This window comes from Jatropha curcas, chromosome 8 (assembly GCF_041381405.1).
Source record: "Jatropha curcas cultivar XTBG-Jc1 chromosome 8, XTBG_Jcur_1.0, whole genome shotgun sequence".
NCBI classification, from domain to species: domain Eukaryota; kingdom Viridiplantae; phylum Streptophyta; class Magnoliopsida; order Malpighiales; family Euphorbiaceae; genus Jatropha; species Jatropha curcas.
Genome location: NC_143158.1, coordinates 24,203,284 through 24,222,907, shown reverse-complemented (window position 1 = coordinate 24,222,907; position 19,624 = coordinate 24,203,284). Strand labels below are relative to the sequence as shown.

The 19,624-nt window shown below is 31.3% G+C and overlaps 1 pseudogene across 1 annotated transcript; it reads left to right on the top strand.

The window, feature by feature from the left end:
• The first annotated feature begins 2,575 nt into the window (after positions 1 to 2,575).
• LOC149494386 (trans-resveratrol di-O-methyltransferase-like) lies at positions 2,576 to 3,833 on the top strand (annotated as a pseudogene). The gene is made up of 2 exons (XR_016322167.1): positions 2,576 to 3,356; positions 3,459 to 3,833. The product of XR_016322167.1 is annotated as a trans-resveratrol di-O-methyltransferase-like (transcript).
• The last annotated feature ends 15,791 nt before the right edge of the window (positions 3,834 to 19,624 follow it).

Here is a 19,624-nt window from a genome sequence, read left to right as displayed (position 1 = left end):
ATATGATTATATAATGGCCATAGTAACCTAGTCATACAGTATTCATCCAGTTTCATACAGTTCTTCTTATCACATGGTTTTCACTATAACCTTATGGAGCCATACAGTTATATTGACTAAACATTACATAAGTCATACAGCATAATAAACAGCAAGAACGATAATCAAGTTATAATGAAAGTATCATGATATGTGTGCTTACATGTTTAGTTATCCATATGTGTTTCCATGTTTATTTCTACATATGTATGTGCTTACTTGTTTCTTTATAAGTTGAGATATCCACTGAGTTTTATTTACTCAGCGAGTTACTTGTTTAACTCGTAGGTTTTGGGACTAGACCATAGAGAGTTATATCACAACTGCTGCAGTTCATCTGTGGAAGACTCAGTCTTCAGGGTAGCTACTCATTTTGATATTTTGGTTTTGTTTATCCTTATCATGGCATGTACAGGGCACACAGTTGGACCCATTTTCGTTTGGAAACTAGTATTATGTCTTGTAAATATTAAGTACATTATTAATGTAAACAGCATCAGCATGAGAAAATAGTCAATATACATTATGATATCAGCATGACAGGACATAGGTTCAACCAGCTTGTAGCATCTCGGCTCGGTTCATTCGGGTTAACGGGTGGACCGGGAAGAGATGTTACATAAAAACTGAATAAAAAAAATTCAGTTTATCCATGCAAACTAAAAATCAACCTAAATCAGTTTTACTTGGTATTTTAATATCCTTAAATTTAGAAAACATCCTTAAAATTGCAAGGGACATAAGTTCTCTTTTTTTAGAGGTCTTAGACCATTAATTAATATAATATTTAATTAATTAATTTAGTAATAATATTTTTAAACATATTGAATAACTCCAACTAAGTCTAAAATTGACAAAATATATTATACAATTCCTTTCTACTTACTATATATCATTCTCTTTCTCTCTCTATTCTTAATTATCTGATATGGGATAAATGATTTCAACGTGTTTATATATATTTCACATAAATATATTTGAGAGAATATTGAAAGAAATATCGAATTTCACATAAAGTTTTAGATCAATTAAATATTTATTTTTATTATTGTATAAAATTTATTTTACCTTTATTGCCATAATCCCATTATGTTTAAGAGTATTATAAAAGAAAAATATCACATATTCCTTTTCTACAATAAAAAAGAAAAATATTAGGTAACTATTTCTTTATCTTAGATAATCATCTATTAGATAATCATCTATTAAAAAAAAAGAAAGTGAAAGAAAAAATTAATTAAATATTCTCATATCACTTTATCATGAAATTATATTATTTTTTTCATAGCAAGAACTAAAATAAATTAAATATCAGAATATTTATATGTAATATAATTTTAAAAATTTATATTTAAAAATTTATTTTATTTGAAAATTTATTTTAAAAAAATATATACAATCAAATCATACAAACGTAAAGATGAAAAAGGATATTAATAAAAAAATACTTTTTTCTATTTTTATCTCCCTCTTAAATAAAATATTTTAAATTATAATCAAAATAAAATAAAATAATTAATTAATCTAAAATATAAAATATAAAAATTTTCGAATATCTTATTATTATATATATTTATTAAAAACTAAATTTAAAAAAGACAAAACTTAAAATTTTGTATGCTTAATTATCTATATGTATTTATTTAAAAAATAATTTTTATAAATTATATCCAATCAACTAATAAACTTTAATTTTTATATATATGTGTGTATGTTTTTTTCACATAAATATATTCAAGAGAAGATTAAAAGAAATATCAAATTTCACATAAACTATTATATCAATTAAATATTTATTAATCTTATTATTGTATAAAATTTTTCACTCTTATTTCCATAATTTGATTATTTCTAAGAGTATTGTAAAAGAAAAATATTATATATTATTTTCCATAATAAAAAATTATTAGGTAACTATTTTTATTTTAGATAATTGCCTATAAGAAAAAGAAAGTGAAGAAAAAAATTAATAAATCATGTACACCACTTTATCATGAAATCATATTATTTTTTTTCATAGAAAGAACTAAAAAAATTAAATATCAGAATATTTATATGCAATATAATTTCAAATTTTCTATTTAAAATTTTATTCTATTTAAAAATTTATTTTTAAAATATATCCAATCAAATCATGCATTTTTTCTATTTTAATTTCTCTCCTAAGTAAAATACTTTAAATTATAATCAAATGAAATCAAATAAATAATAAATTCAAAAAATAAAATATAAAAATTTTCAAATGTCTCGTTATCATATATATTTATTAAAAATAAATTTAAAAATAAATTATCAAATCAATTAATAAACTGTAATTTGTAATTGACCATCATTAAGGGTATTTTAGAACATTTTAAATTTTATTAAAGGTGATATAGGTAATTCCATTATTTGTCTTCCCCCTTATTCCCATTTTTATGCATAGTATAAATTATGGGAGAATATATAAATTCACCCCTCAACTTTATAACTTCAACCTTGTGACACCCTCAGGGTTAACAATTCAATCAAGTGTAGGTATCAACTGCTGGTATAGTTTCTTAGTTAGTGCTCTGTGGTCTTATGGATTTGGTTATTGAAGAAAACGTAGATGAGCTACTTAAAGCTCAAACTCATATGTGGAATCATACTCCGCAATTCATAAAGTCCATGTCTCTCAAGTGCGCAGTTGAACTAGGCATCCCTGATATTATTAACAACCATGGCCAGCCCATGCCTCTCTCTGATCTTGTTTCTGCCTTAGAGGTTAACTCTGCTAAAACTCACCATGTTTACCGTCTAATGCGATTTCTCGTTCATTCTGGTTTCTTTTCTTTTCAAGAAGAAGGCTGTTTGCTTACCCCCATCCTCTCGTTTTCTTCTAAAAGACACTTCTTTCGGTTCAATACCTTTTATATCTCTTTTGCTTGACCCAATTATGATGGACCCATTTAATTGTTTGAGCAAATGGCTGAAAAACGATGATCAAACACCATTTGTAACTGCCTTTGGAAAATCACTATATGAATATGCAGGGCATGACATTAGGGCTAATAATGGTGAATGAAGTTACGGCCAGTGATAGCATTTTTCTCGGTCAGGTGGCGGCTCTTAAGTGTAAGGAGGCATTTAAAGGGTTGAATTCTTTGGTGGACGTTGCAGGTGGCACTGGAAATATGTCTAAGGCTATTGCTAATGCTTTTCCCAGTATAAAGTGTACTGCTTTGGATCTTCCACATGTTGTTGCTGTGGCTGATTCGCAAGGCGCCAAGAATTTGAATTTTGTTGTAGGTGACATGTTTCGAGTTGCTCATCCTGCAGATGCAGCTTTGATCAAGGTCTATTATTTCTTTCTCAGCTTTGATCAATATGTATAATTAACTTTATATCAATTGGGATGTTACGCTGTAATTTGCTAACACAATTGATTTGATAAACAGTGGGTATTGCATGACTGGGCTGACGAATACTGTGTGAAGATACTGAAGAATTGCAAAGAGGCAATAACAAGAAATGGCAAGCAAGAGAATAATAACAAGGACATAATCATTGACATGGTGATGGGAAACAAAAATTCGGATGATGATTTGGCTGAAACTGAGTTTTGTTTGATATGACAGTGATGGCACGTCTCACTGGCAAGCAGAGAAAGGAGAAGAGTGTGCAAAGCTCTTCTTTGATGCTGGTTTCACGACATATAAAATTAACTATGTGTTTGGTACTAGAGCTCTTATTGAGGTTTATCCTTGACCAATTTCCTACTTATCTATTAGAGCTTTGTGTTTGTAACCAAATGGCTGTGGCTATAGCCATATCAGCCTCCTTAATAAAGTTTGTATGCCCAAAATAAATAATTGTACGTTTTCAATGTAAGTGTTTGATGGGAGTTTTTTTCCTATTTTTAATAAAAAAGATTTTCCCTTTGTTCTTCGTTATCTATATGTTTTTTGAGGGTTGATTTCTTGGAAAAATAAAAGAAAATTCAAAATCACAGATAAAACTTTCTAGAAAGTGGGATATTAGCTTATACATCACGTTCAAGTCAGCTTAACCAATCTCACAAACCAATTGCATGAAATTTTCTTAACATATTTTTGGGAAAGAGCATTAGTCAAAGCCACTTTTTTAGCAATGTCAGCAGTTGGAGAGTATTTTGGCTATAACTCAACATATAGTTTTGCTTCAAATAAAGTTCAACACAATCTAGCGATGAATCAAACCTCATGGACTAAATATCTAATATATAAAAATACGAGAATGAGTTAATTAATTTTATAAAATTTCAGGAATGAAATAATTATTTTCCTTTTCAATTTAAATGTTGATGGATGCTTTTTTTTTTCTTTTTTTATATAGAAAATTTTCTCTTTATTCTTCAAGTATATGTTGTTGGAAGGTTGATATCTATAGGGAAAAAAAAATCAATATCCCAAATAAATTTTTTTAGAAAGGGGGACCTTAGCTTATAAATCATTTGCAAGTTAGCTAACCCACAAAACCAATTTCATGAAATTTTGTTACAATAATTGTGGGAAAGAAATGTTTTTCAAAAGCCACATCTATGCAATTATAGATATTGGCAATCAAAGAGAATTATTTGGTTATAATTTTAATAAATCAAAGATGTATTCAGAGTGAAATTAATTAAGAATTGAATCAGATTTCAGTTCATCCATTTTCGATTTGGTCTCAAGTCTCAACAAAAAGGCTGCTTATATTGTTTATTCTATTATGCAAGCTATATATATATAATAATGATAATTCCACTTTTCGTGCGCAGATATTAATAAGTTGTTTGAATAACTATATTATTGAATTATATTGTTATCTTGAAAAATTTTTGATACATAACTTCATCTTTGTTCATATATGATTATTTATTTAAAATTTTAAAATAAGCATAACCATATGCATCTAAAAAAATATACTTAAAAAAAAATATAATGTTCTGAAAACATAAAATTAAAAAGAATATTTTCTTTCATATTATAAAATTAACATGCAAGTCTAATATTCATAAAAAATTATAAAATTCATTTATGCCAGTTTTTTTTTTTTTTTCAAGTTATCTCCATATATGTATAGGAATTAGTTAAATAAGATTATGTACGACAACAGCTTTTTAAGTAATTTTTATCATTTTGATCAGTCAAAACGCTAAACGCTATTTTTTATAGTGTTCAGTAACATAGTGTAACACCCCTTCCCGGTCCACCCGTTAACCCGAATGAACCGAACCGAGATGCTACAATCTGGTTGAACTTATATCTTTTCATGCTGATATCATACTGTATGCAAAATATGAATATAAACACTCCTAATTACTCTCTAAACTTCCAACATCTCCAAGAAGCATCATAACACAATAACCCTTTATATATATATCATATCATGATTATATAAATCCTCAAAAGCATTTAATATCTAGCAATTAATTTCATTCAGAATCTATATCAAGTTTTCATGACCTAATCATACCAACTATAGTAAACTATTTCATCATCCATCATTTCATAAATATTATTCTTATCTCCAACTACTTACACCAAAATAATTACATGTTTCACTTATATTTCCAATTACAAAAGCTCTAACAAATGGAAAACTTATACATGCCATAAATTTTAATATTACACCTCTCAATCTACTATGACCAAGTTAGTCACTTCTTCTTTGACTGTACTCCTCAAGTCTGCAAGTAGCAATCACGATCTTCAACCTGCGCGTGATAAAAATCGACGCGCTGAGTATAAAACTCAGTGGTTCTCATACTTCACATACTAAACAAAATGCGATAGCAACTAACTTCAAATACCAATTCCATAAAGCATTGATACTCATAGAATCAATAAATTTCAACATGAAGTTCTCTTTGTAGCAACGAATAAACTTCCAACTCATAAACATAATTAATCTACTTCTCTCATAACTCCTTTACATGAACCTTAAATTACACATTATGATACTATCAGGGTCTTACCTGCTGTTCATTGTGTTGTATGCATGAAATCAATAAACAAGGAAGAATACTTAACAGTATATGTTCATTGTCTTACTTGCTATTCATTATGCTGTATGACTCATGCACTTTTAGTCACATCATATAAATTACGATTAATAACATCTCATGACTGTATGGCTCTTTACAGAATCAATAATTAAACATGCAAGCATATATATATAGCATCATACTTTCATGATCTTACCTGATGGTCTTTATACTGTATGAGCTCTGCAACTTTGATTAAACTCAGTAAATTGAATGAAGAAACATATAAGCACATACATATGTGGAAATAAATACACATTTATTCACATATGGAATGTAAGCACACATATCATGATACTTTCATGTTTAACTTGATGATCTTTCTTGCTGTTTAGTATACTGTATGATTATGCAATTTGTAGTCAATATAACTGTATAGCTCCATAAGGTTATAGTGAAACCTAAGTGATAAGATAAACTGTATGAAACTGGATGAAACTGTAGGCTATAGGCCCCTAACCGGATTCGCCTATGCCAATATTGTCCGTTTTGGTGCCCCTAACCGGATTTGCACCGCACGGTTTAATCATATCCACTCAACGGCCTGTAGCCGGAGTTCCAAACTGTATGGGGCGCAGATCTGCTATTCTATGTCGCGACATAGCCTTATCTACATGGTTTCTACCCAACCTCAATGGAGCTTAATATTAACATGTCAACAATATAACACAATAGCATATAAATGGTTGCATAACTGCATAATTCATCATGTTGATTTGATTTCACATCATATGAATGCTTGCATGTTGTTTTAATCCATGTTCTTATGTTGTATTGTTGTTGTAAAATGATTGGATGCATGCGTGTTGAGCCAAGGAATGTAATTACATAGCAAATGAAAGGCAAAAGAGTGTCACAGCATAAGTCGCGACCGCGTATGTGAAAGTCGCGAGCGCGACTTGTGCATCCTGAAAGTCAGTAGGTTTTTGGCTGAAGTCGCGACCGCGCAGCACAAGTCGCGAGCGCGAGATGAAGTCGCGAGCGCGCTTGTGTGTTTCGCGAGCGCGAGATGCGCACACTGAGAGTCAGAGAGCTTCTGGCCAAAGTCGCGACCGTGCATGTGATCCTCGCGAGCGCGAGTTGTACAATTTGAGAGTCAGAGAGCTACCTGACTCAAGTCGCGACCGCGCATGTTAAAGTCGCGAGTGCGACTTGCTTTCCAGACCGCGCGAGCGCGCGACGTGTTTCCAGATTGTGCAATCTGTGTTCTTTTGACCATAACTCTCACTACACAACTTCAAATTGAATGATTCAAAAACTCACGTAAAGATAACACATAGAGGAACAAATAACTCTTCTATAACACTTTCTAATTCCATCATTTTCTGGGGTCAAAATCAAGATGAAGTTGCTGGTAAAATTTCCAGCAAACTTTGTTTCCACTTCATTATTCATCCCCTGTTTTCACATCATGGCCACTCTTCTCACTCAACAATAAGCAACCTATCATCTCACTAGCAACACATCACACAATTTACATGCAAAGAAAATAGTAAACAACATGAGATATCACACCTTGTTTTCAAAAAGCTGGGACTCTGCTTTAGCTTCTCTTTCTGCGACTTTTGAACTTTCTTCTCCTATACACAAGAATTCTCATAATTCATCTCCAATATAACAGACTTAAAGAGTGAATAACATAAAACTTCAAGGAATTCTACTTACTTGGAGTTGACTTAATGCTTAACTACGTTTGAAGAGTGAAAGGAAAAGAGCGGGACAAGTAAGAGGAGAATGATAAACATGAAAATAGGAACTTGAACTGATAAGAACGGGTAGTCTCTAGAAGACGTGAGTTGGCTGTGTAACATATCTAATTGGTACCTCAAGTATACAAAGGCTACAACTTCATACCCAAGCTGTATGTTTTGATGCAAACAAGTCCAAACTTTACATTCACATAAGTCCACTTATACTCTCATTCTACCCCAACAAGGTTTGATTCAACCCAACTCAACTTACTTCTATAAAATGACTCAACTCAACTCACTAGGATGTTACAGTTCTACCCCCCTTAAAGAATTTCGTCCGCGAAATTCGTTTACACTAAACACTTACAACTCTCATAATAGTTTCCAACTCAGATTCTTCGTTAATCGGCTAGCACTCACTGACCTTATGTTCTCCACATGATTCTCCCAAATGAACATCCAGACTAGCTAATCTACCCATTCCATATCAACACTCAATCCAAAGACCTATATCTCGCCCATACCAAACATATCAGCATATCATAAACATATCAGATCATATATATATATCATATCATCATCTCATATACATATCAAGGCATTGCATTGCAATAGCCTATTCACAGATTTGCATACAGTAAATTCTCATAAAACATGATGAGATTATAGAAACATAGCCTGCGATCATATCATTTATGTTCATAACTGTATGAATAACTTCATGTCGTCATGGTACTTACTTTTCTCATGGTACTTCTTCTCATCCACTGTCATGCATATATACATATAATCATATATGCATACTTGCAAGTTCCACTCAAGAAGAAAATAAAATGAAACCAAAGTTCCAAATGGCAATACATGAAAGTAATTATGCACAATTACAAAGTTATGCAAATCATACAATGTGCCATATAGAGTATCTCACCTTGACCATATATCCATAATGCTTTGGTAGCTGCATCCAATTAGCAATTCCACCTTTCTCTCTCTTTTTTTTTTTTTTAGCTCATAGATAGCTCACATAAATCCATAAATCATCTATGACTTAGACATACTTCTATTCATGATTAACCAATCATTTCTGTCTGAAGAATGATCACTTATAAAATCTTGAGTATTTTGGTTCAGAATTTATTCTCATATGCACATAGTGAGATCAACACGAACCACAATTTGTATAGATTCATGAACTCTCAAAGGATAGTAAGTCTGATTTTGTATATACTCCGATGCATCTTTACTTTTATTTCCATCAAATCTTAATAACCATGATTCCTAATTGTCACAAAAACTCTGAATGATTATCATCTTATTTAAATCATCCGAATTCATATTCCTTCACCTTTTTAATTGTTACTTTTCTAAATCTTAATTCACTCACATGACTAGATCCATTCTTACTTACTTAATTTCTTGGTATAACATCAATTCCATGGTTGGCTAACTATCTCTCCATGTCCAATGTCATTCATCATTTCACTTAATCATCATGGTCCAATATTTATATAACATAATTATCTTCATTTGGTGTTTAAGAGTCGTTTACCCTTTTTTCTCGGATCATAAACTCTCTCAATAAACACAAATCCTTATGTATAACTTACATAACATCTAGCATTCAACAAATATTTTAAACCTCAAAATTCAAATCTTGTTCAATATAATTCACACTTATACCAGATTAACCCTCAAGGTGCTACAATGCATATAGTTTCACTACGAGATCATCAAGAGTTAAATAATTGACTTCATCCTAAGAATCATCATACTTTTCTTATAACCATAGTACTTTATATTATTCCTGATAGTCATATAGTTGCAAAATAGCTGATGAACATCACAATATACTTGATTCCACCAAATAGTAAGTAGTTCTCATAAATAGAAATCACTTCGCATAAATGACTTGAAATAATGACGTTAGTTCTTATGAAAAATACTCATCACCCATTCTTAGAGCAAATCACATCAAATCATTCATCATTAAGATCATTTATCTATATATACCAATGAATATATGTATATATGTATTCTATCCAGCAAAATGCTTACCTCAATAGTCATATTAGATTCCATTAACCACAATCATGTAAACATCAATACTCTTCTTAACTAGAGTCTAATGTCCTTAAATCCGAATCAGTTTGTTTGCTTATTAGCTACTACCAGCAACTCATCCTCAACATATTCCGTCCATAGGCACATGTACACACATTCATGCATTTTATGCATGCAGGTCACATTCACATCATTTCACCTTTATATTCGTAAACAGGCATAACTTAATATAGCTTTGTGCATACACAACCATACAAGTGTACACTTCATTTGACAGACTTAAATATATCCATATATGTTACTTCCATGTTCACGGCATAAACCATTATACTTTCATAGCTCATGAATTTATACAAGTGACTTCATTGTCATGTATAAACCAATCCTTCATTTATCAAAACTTTAGAAAACCACACTTGAAAATATATATATATATTTATTTTTTTATTATTTTTTTTTTCAAAGTGTTCTGAGAAGAAGAATTTTCATAGCAAAATCATTTGTTCAGAAGCAACATAAACTGTGCTTCTTCATGAACAAACATTTTTACAAGTCATTCATGCTATCACAATCATGGATAAAAAATCAGTTTCAAAATGCATCTCATAATACTTATAACAGTGAGAACTCATATCAACTCACAAAAGTACACAAATCCTTAATACCTCAATAATATTTCATCTCTAATAACCACTACATCGACTTCCCTATCCACTATTCTCTAAGCATATCCTCCATGAACAGTGATCTAAAGGATATAACCAGTAATCATCAATAGGAACCTCAATATATACTCCGCTTACCACGACACTATTCTCCAATGGCTGGTCGTTTCCAATCAAACCAATATGGCATGTCTTTAACTTAAATTATTCATACTCTCATGTAAAACAGATAACTTCCTACATATATGCACATATAGTCCGAGAACCGCCTAAACCTAGGCTCTGATACCAAAAATTGTAACACCCCTTCCCGGTCCACCCGTTAACCCGAATGAACCGAGCCGAGATGCTACAATCTGGTTGAACTTATATCTTTTCATGCTGATATCATACTGTATGCAAAATATGAATATAAACACTCCTAATTACTCTCTAAACTTCCAACATCTCCAAGAAGCATCATAACACAATAACCCTTTATATATATATCATATCATGATTATATAAATCCTCAAAAGCATTTAATATCTAGCAATTAATTTCATTCAGAATCTATATCAAGTTTTCATGACCTAATCATACCAACTATAGTAAACTATTTCATCATCCATCATTTCATAAATATTATTCTTATCTCCAACTACTTACACCAAAATAATTACATGTTTCACTTATATTTCCAATTACAAAAGCTCTAACAAATGGAAAACTTATACATGCCATAAATTTTAATATTACACCTCTCAATCTACTATGACCAAGTTAGTCACTTCTTCTTTGACTGTACTCCTCAAGTCTGCAAGTAGCAATCACGATCTTCAACCTGCGCGTGATAAAAATCGACGCGCTGAGTATAAAACTCAGTGGTTCTCATACTTCACATACTAAACAAAATGCGATAGCAACTAACTTCAAATACCAATTCCATAAAGCATTGATACTCATAGAATCAATAAATTTCAACATGAAGTTCTCTTTGTAGCAACGAATAAACTTCCAACTCATAAACATAATTAATCTACTTCTCTCATAACTCCTTTACATGAACCTTAAATTACACATTATGATACTATCAGGGTCTTACCTGCTGTTCATTGTGTTGTATGCATGAAATCAATAAACAAGGAAGAATACTTAACAGTATATGTTCATTGTCTTACTTGCTATTCATTATGCTGTATGACTCATGCACTTTTAGTCACATCATATAAATTACGATTAATAACATCTCATGACTGTATGGCTCTTTACAGAATCAATAATTAAACATGCAAGCATATATATATAGCATCATACTTTCATGATCTTACCTGATGGTCTTTATACTGTATGAGCTCTGCAACTTTGATTAAACTCAGTAAATTGAATGAAGAAACATATAAGCACATACATATGTGGAAATAAATACACATTTATTCACATATGGAATGTAAGCACACATATCATGATACTTTCATGTTTAACTTGATGATCTTTCTTGCTGTTTAGTATACTGTATGATTATGCAATTTGTAGTCAATATAACTGTATAGCTCCATAAGGTTATAGTGAAACCTAAGTGATAAGATAAACTGTATGAAACTGGATGAAACTGTAGGCTATAGGCCCCTAACCGGATTCGCCTATGCCAATATTGTCCGTTTTGGTGCCCCTAACCGGATTTGCACCGCACGGTTTAATCATATCCACTCAACGGCCTGTAGCCGGAGTTCCAAACTGTATGAGGCGCAGATCTGCTATTCTATGTCGCGACATAGCCTTATCTACATGGTTTCTACCCAACCTCAATGGAGCTTAATATTAACATGTCAACAATATAACACAATAGCATATAAATGGTTGCATAACTGCATAATTCATCATGTTGATTTGATTTCACATCATATGAATGCTTGCATGTTGTTTTAATCCATGTTCTTATGTTGTATTGTTGTTGTAAAATGATTGGATGCATGCGTGTTGAGCCAAGGAATGTAATTACATAGCAAATGAAAGGCAAAAGAGTGTCACAGCATAAGTCGCGATCGCGTATGTGAAAGTCGCGAGCGCGACTTGTGCATCCTGAAAGTCAGTAGGTTTCTGGCTGAAGTCGCGACCGCGCAGCACAAGTCGCGAGCGCGAGATGAAGTCGCGAGCGCGCTTGTGTGTTTCGCGAGCGCGAGATGCGCACACTGAGAGTCAGAGAGCTTCTGGCCAAAGTCGCGACCGCGCATGTGATCCTCGCGAGCGCGAGTTGTACAATTTGAGAGTCAGAGAGCTACCTGACTCAAGTCGCGACCGCGCATGTTAAAGTCGCGAGCGCGACTTGCTTTCCAGACCGCGCGAGCGCGCGACGTGTTTCCAGATTGTGCAATCTGTGTTCTTTTGACCATAACTCTCACTACACAACTTCAAATTGAATGATTCAAAAACTCACGTAAAGATAACACATAGAGGAACAAATAACTCTTCTATAACACTTTCTAATTCCATCATTTTCTGGGGTCAAAATCAAGATGAAGTTGCTGGTAAAATTTCCAGCAAACTCTGTTTCCACTTCATTATTCATCCCCTGTTTTCACATCATGGCCACTCTTCTCACTCAACAATAAGCAACCTATCATCTCACTAGCAACACATCACACACTGGGACTCTGCTTTAGCTTCTCTTTCTGCGACTTTTGAACTTTCTTCTCCTATACACAAGAATTCTCATAATTCATCTCCAATATAACAGACTTAAAGAGTGAATAACATAAAACTTCAAGGAATTCTACTTACTTGGAGTTGACTTAATGCTTAACTACGTTTGAAGAGTGAAAGGAAAAGAGCGGGACAAGTAAGAGGAGAATGATAAACATGAAAATAGGAACTTGAACTGATAAGAACGGGTAGTCTCTAGAAGACGTGAGTTGGCTGTGTAACATATCTAATTGGTACCTCAAGTATACAAAGGCTACAACTTCATACCCAAGCTGTATGTTTTGATGCAAACAAGTCCAAACTTTACATTCACATAAGTCCACTTATACTCTCATTCTACCCCAACAAGGTTTGATTCAACCCAACTCAACTTACTTCTATAAAATGACTCAACTCAACTCACTAGGATGTTACACATAGCATTTAAACTAACTTTCAGAGATTAAAGTAATTAATTCATGTAACGTTTAACTTTTAGCATTTTATGAAAAGTTACTCAAAATAACTAACAACTAAACCCTACTAAAACAGTTAACAGCTACCAAAATAACTAATTTTACCGAACAGACCCCCTAAATGTAAACTTTTTTTTGAAAGAAAAAGTGATATTTAAGTAGTCCATTTTTGTATATAAACAGAGAAAACAACTAAAATTATCCGTAAAATTTGAGTTTCTTTTAATGATCTATAAATATTAATATTTTGTTCTTTTTTCCTATGGTTAGAAATATCCTTGTTTGAACCAAATTGATTTGATACATATAGATAAATCTTTCCGTAAACTGTAGTATCTTGATAAAATAATATAATATATAATAAATAAATAAACAAAAGACTTTTTGTAAAAACATTCCCTAGTTGAGAGTATCTTCTCTTGCTTTCTTGTATGATGTTTTAGCTTTTCATTCCAATAATATGAGCTAGAGATTAGGTATTTCTTTCAAAAAATAAAATAAAACATTCCCCTTTAAGAAATTATATATATATTTCTCAATTTATTGTAAATATATATATTTTTTTTTTGAAAATGCAAATTTAGTTATATATGAATAGAATCAAAAGCCAAAGCATGCAAAATAATACTTGGAGGAAATAACCACACTATTGTAAATAATTGTTTAAGAGTTCAGTGTAGACAAAATAATTAAACTTCAAGACTTAATACAAAATTATATAACCTAATGTGTCGAACACTTAACATATAAAATTGAACTGCTTCTGAGAAATATTAAATTAGTCTTCAGTATCATTCATAACAATAATTTAATTGCTCAATATGGTAAATTAAATTTTAGACTTAATAGCCAAACTTGCAAAATTGCAGAGGTTCGAAAAGCGTCTAATTAGCTTAAAAAACATACACAGAAAACTTTAGATCAATTTGATTCAGTATCATCCTTATATCAAGAGTTATTTTTAGTACCAACATATTGGTACACCGATAATTTCGGAAATATTTTTAAAAAATATTATTGCATAAGACTCCATTGTTTCCGTAAAATAACTTGTACAAAAATATTTTTCACAATTTTCTGTTATTTGGGGCATTTAGAAAAATAAGTCAACGGAAAATATTTTCTTGATCAAAGAAAAATTTTTATTTACAAATTTATTGTTAAATATTATATTTTATCTATAATATATATAAAAGTCGAAAGGGGTCCCTAAAATGCCCTGCTAAGTTTATGGATTGATTAAAATATCATTGAGTAGAAAATTTTATTTGTTGAAAAATAAAATTTAATCTTGATTGGTTATATTCATTTCCTATTTGAATCGAAATTCTACTAGAAATTTTAATCTGATTCTAAATAGAAAATCATAATAATTATTATATTATTATTTAGCTAAACAATAAATATATTATAATTTTTAAAAATTTTAATTGTTGACGTTTATATTATTATTTAAAATAAAATAATTTTACCACCACGAATAAAATAAACGTCAAAAATTTCCTATTTAGCTAAAAATTAGGAAGATGAACGTTTAAAATAAAATAAACATCAACAATTTTCACTCTATTTTAGCTATGGACGTTCGTCAATGTATAGATAGAATGTGAAGTTTATTATTGTTCGTTCTTTTTTGGAAAAAAAAAGCAACAAATCCACTAGCTGATAGTTTGAGTTGGAGAATTAATCACAGGCATGCCATGTGTGTGAAGTACACTAATTGAGAAATTAATATCGCGCTTAATCTGACTTTTAGGCTATGGTTTGGATCCATGGTAAACGCTTCACCTATTGTGCTTCATTGCTTGAAAGTAAATTTTGATTATTTGAAAAGTAAATTTTGATTGCTTGTATTGAAATGAAAGCTTGTAATTACAAGAAATGTAAATAAATTGTGCTTAGGAAAAATAAAGATAATTCTTCGAAAATTAAATTGTTTGATTCGTTGGAGAGTTTGGTTGAATTCGTCGGAGAATTTGGTTGTATTTTTATTCGCCTTCTCTTGCTGCTTTTATAAGTTCCACAGATAGTTATCAAAAGGAGCAACTGACACACGTTCTCATTAGCTCATTTGATCTCCCACCTTCCCGTAGGTGAGCAATTGCTTGAGAAGTGCTCTTTGTTCAATTGCAGCCCACGTTTCTATTGTCTCTTTCTTTTAATTAATTAATTAACTAATTAATAAAAATTAATTAATTAATTAACTATCCAAAATAAAATTAATTGGGCCATAATTAAATAAAATTCAAGCCCAATCAAAATAAAAACCCAATTCTAAAAAACACAAAATGGGTTCAACAATTATAAATCAATATATATTTTTATCTATGGGACGTTTATCTATGTAGTATAATATTATTTATCCAGTAAAATTCTAGTATAACCAAGTAACCCAAAAATTCAATTTCAACCAGTTGAAAATCTTCAAACCAGATTTAAAACCTATAAACCAAGTGAAAACTGGATCAAATCCTTAATTTGGATCAAATCCGATTCAAATCAAACCGGAACGACCTAGAAAACCCGCCACTTCCTCTCTCTCTCTCTCTCTCTCTCTCTCTCTCTCTCTTGTTTTTTTTTTTAGCCACCACCCGAGCCAGTCGATGCCACCTCCTCTTTGCCATTGCGCCATCAAATTCCCTCTCTTGGTTCTCGTCTCCTGTGAACGTAGTAGGCAAGCGAGCTGCGATTTCTCCTTAGCGATCGACGTAGCAACACCTCTGCTCATCTCCGGCAACCTTGTCACAACTGAATGGCTCCAGCGCCTCCCTCGTCGATGTCGTAGGCTCTCTCTCTCTCTCCGTTTGTTTCCAAGAGGCACAACAAGCGTGACGAGCAGTCGCCGTGTTTTGTGATCGGGACAGTCCGCTGTCTTTGTCCATTTTCCAATGAGATGAGCTAAAGGCCAGTTGACTTTGCCCTACCCCCATTGCTGACGGCTTCGCCAGCCACCAATCCTGAGGTTGCGACCACCATCTCCATAATTCCGGCCAAGCCATTCTGGCAGTGTTATATTTTGGGTATTTTCCCAATATATTTCATAATTATTAATTATAAATAGAAGGCTTTAATAAATTAAAACAAATATTAATTGCTATCATAATATGGGTTTATTGTTTCTAGAATCGATTTTAAAAAATGGATTCATGTGAGTTAGGTTTACTACGAGTCTCTGAGCCTTTAAGTTTATCCGGATCCTAATGTCGGCCCGGCCCATGGTTTTGGGTCGTGACAAAGTTAATATCAGAGCTTATGTTAGAACCTTATAACGTAACTGTGAAATATATGGAATTCCATCTCGTCTTCCACTGTCTCCTTTACTTCTATTTTAGAGTCTCCCTTATTGTTATGATTAGAATAATTTCATTTTGTTGAACGTATGTGCTATTCCTTGAATTTGGAATACATGAGAATGAGTTTGAATATATTATTAGGAATGACCCCTAGATGATTGAATTGGGTAAGGCAAAAGTTATTGCAATCATTGTGGGATAGGTATGGACTACGAATTTCTTTATGCTGGGATCAACTGTAACCAACATAAGAAAAGAAACTTGGTAATTTTTCTCTCAAAGGATGGTGGATGCACTATACCTTATGAGGTTGGAAAATCTGTACCTATTGTATAAATTGGTAGACTATAAGCGAAAGGAAATAAGGATGAGTATGATAAATAAGCAATAAAGGTGGTCTATCACAGCAGTTGCAGGTGCTAAGGTAGGAACCATCTGCTAGACCAGCGAATAGAGAAACACTCGATGTTAATGGATTAACTTGATCACTCAGTACACTACTTTTTATATGCAATCTATTCCCGCAATAATTAGGATAATGTTAGGGAATAAATGAGAATGTTCATTATGTGGTAAACTATGAATGATGATATTTATAGCATTAGTAGCATCAATGGCCATAATAAGAGACTTAGTTACTTGCCCATGAACTATTGTCAAATTAAATATAATTATGCTTTTGATTATGGTTGCCTTGGAGTTAGAGTCATAGATAATTTGTATATATGAAATCTTGAATTTTTTTATTGCATATCTAAGACTTTAGATGAAGAGGATAAACGACTTTATTGTAAACATGAACTCATACTCAAGTAATCTGGCTTACTACTCAAATTCTTAAAATATTAACTTTTTGCTATGGCATTCACTTGCTATTTAAATTTGACCCAATTTGATTTTGAATTTAAATCACATTATAAATAATTTTAAAACTTGCCTATTTATATAGGAAATATATTATATAATGATGTAAAGATAATTGTATTTGGAAAGTTGTTTATATGTATCATGAGGCTAATTGAATTAGACAATTAAATGGAATGATTACAAACAAAGTTGGAGTTTAATGCTAAGTTAAGAGTATGAATACTAGAATGATTTGAGAGGACAACTTCGATATAGAAGATGATTTAAAACTATATCTAGAGTATAGGACTCTTGAATATCTAAATTAAAAAGAAAAACCGTAGCAATGAACCTGAATAGTTAAAGGCCCAAGAAATGATATATAAATCTAGCCGGAATATGCATATTTTAGGAGCTGTTTAAATTGATTTAATGGGATATTTGGAAGGTAAAATAGATTTTGATGTGCCATAAATGTACTAAAAGTTAGGACTTAATCGGTTTTACTGTAGATCTTTGAATTGAAGGGTAGTAGGCATTAGGTGAATATTTGGAGTAAATAGAGAATATCGGGTTAAGTGCAATCAAAATATTAATGAATATAGAAATGACATTTAAGGAACACACAATGATATGGAAAGGAATAGAAAACAAATTGTGGCTAGAATCAGAAGCATTTCACAGGAATGCTCTAAATCCCAATCCAACTAACATCTCAATGTTAGACAATGTTTTAACAAGGTTTTAAAAGAAAAATTCATGTTTGAATGTTTGAAAATATCATGTTTACTCCTTTTAATATCTCGAGTTATCTGAGATTCCATTGAATTTCGGTTTTAAAAGGATATGATAAACTTTGACAATAATGCTGTTATTTTGTTATTTTCATTATCGCATTTTGTAAAATTTTATTTTAACTGACTCCAAATTCCTTTGCTTGTATTAAGTTTTCAAAGGAAAAATATGATACTATCGACTTATTTTTAAAATAAGTTTTTTTAAATGTGTTATATACATAGCATACTAGGAAATACATGTGCATAAAGATTATTATTATTCAAGTTCTTAAATCCTAAAGTCTAAATATTTTCAGTAATCTCATTTTTATAAACATTGTTTATGAGTCACGAAAATGGAGTTAGAATTTGAAAAAAAAAAAAGAAAGGAATAAGAAAACTTGATGAATGGAATATAAGTGGTTAGACTAGAAGCATTAAATTAGACTAAATAAAGTCAGTTAAGTGAAAGGATTGGATGCAAAGGTCAATGTGGTGAAAATGACAATAAAAAGAGGAAACATGACTTACAGAGGGCTAAGCCCAATAGAAAAGGATTTAATAAGGGATGTGTAGAATAAAGTAATCTACTAGTTTTGCATCAAAAGATTCGAAAGAATGAAATAACATAGAACTAGGAATGGTAATGAAGGAATTGACCAGACATAACAATATATATATATATATATATATATATATAATAGATGCAAAAGAAGAAAGAATCGAATTATTGGAGTAAAATATTAATCATATGGAGATAAATAGAGTAAAAGACTTAATTAAATGTTTATAAGGTAATTGGAGAAATTGAATCATTTGAAAGTTATGATTATCCTTTAATTTAGATAGATTTTTGTTGATCATATGTCAAGGATAAAGTAAACTTAAAAATTCATGAATGCTGACTAGGAAGGAAGAAATTGAGGAAGAAGATGAATAGTTTTAACCCAAAGCTATCCTATTATTATATGATGCAGCACCAAACCCAAAGCAAGCCACTCCTGAGAGAAATAAATGAATTTCAATATATGTGATTATAATGAGTTTACGCATTGAGGGTTTTAACTACTCTATTGTATGTTGGACAT